Source organism: Nicotiana attenuata, chromosome 6, assembly GCF_001879085.1.
Source record: "Nicotiana attenuata strain UT chromosome 6, NIATTr2, whole genome shotgun sequence".
Classification (NCBI taxonomy): Eukaryota; Viridiplantae; Streptophyta; class Magnoliopsida; order Solanales; family Solanaceae; genus Nicotiana; species Nicotiana attenuata.
Genome location: NC_031994.1, coordinates 13,015,283 through 13,015,752, shown reverse-complemented (window position 1 = coordinate 13,015,752; position 470 = coordinate 13,015,283).

The following is a 470-nucleotide window of genomic DNA, read 5'->3' as shown; positions in this document are numbered from 1 at the left end:
ATATCCACACAAAGCTTGCAAGAGAAGACGGCACCTGTTGCGCAAATCCCATAAGGGAATGGGCACATCTTATGGGATGACCCACGCACCGGATGATCCACGACACCGGATGACCCACAACCGAGCTAACGGCAAACCCCGAACCACGCACGAGCCCAGGGCATCGTAAAAAACGAACTGGAACGTAAAAGAGACCGGATACGGACTAGCCGAATCCGACAAACCGTACCACTCAACTCAAACCCTACTTAAACGGCTACGGCAACGAGACCGACAACGCTACGTAAACGGCCTAAACCGTTTCGTACTAGTCCGAAAATTCCGATACCGGGACTTACCGGAAAGGGTTAAAACCGGGAAAAAATACCGTCAAACGTACGTTTGGGACCCGTTTACCCTTTAAACCGTGGGTTTACTTTTTAAGGGCCCTTTTAAAAAAGTACGGGAAAAACCTACCGAAAACGTCCGGT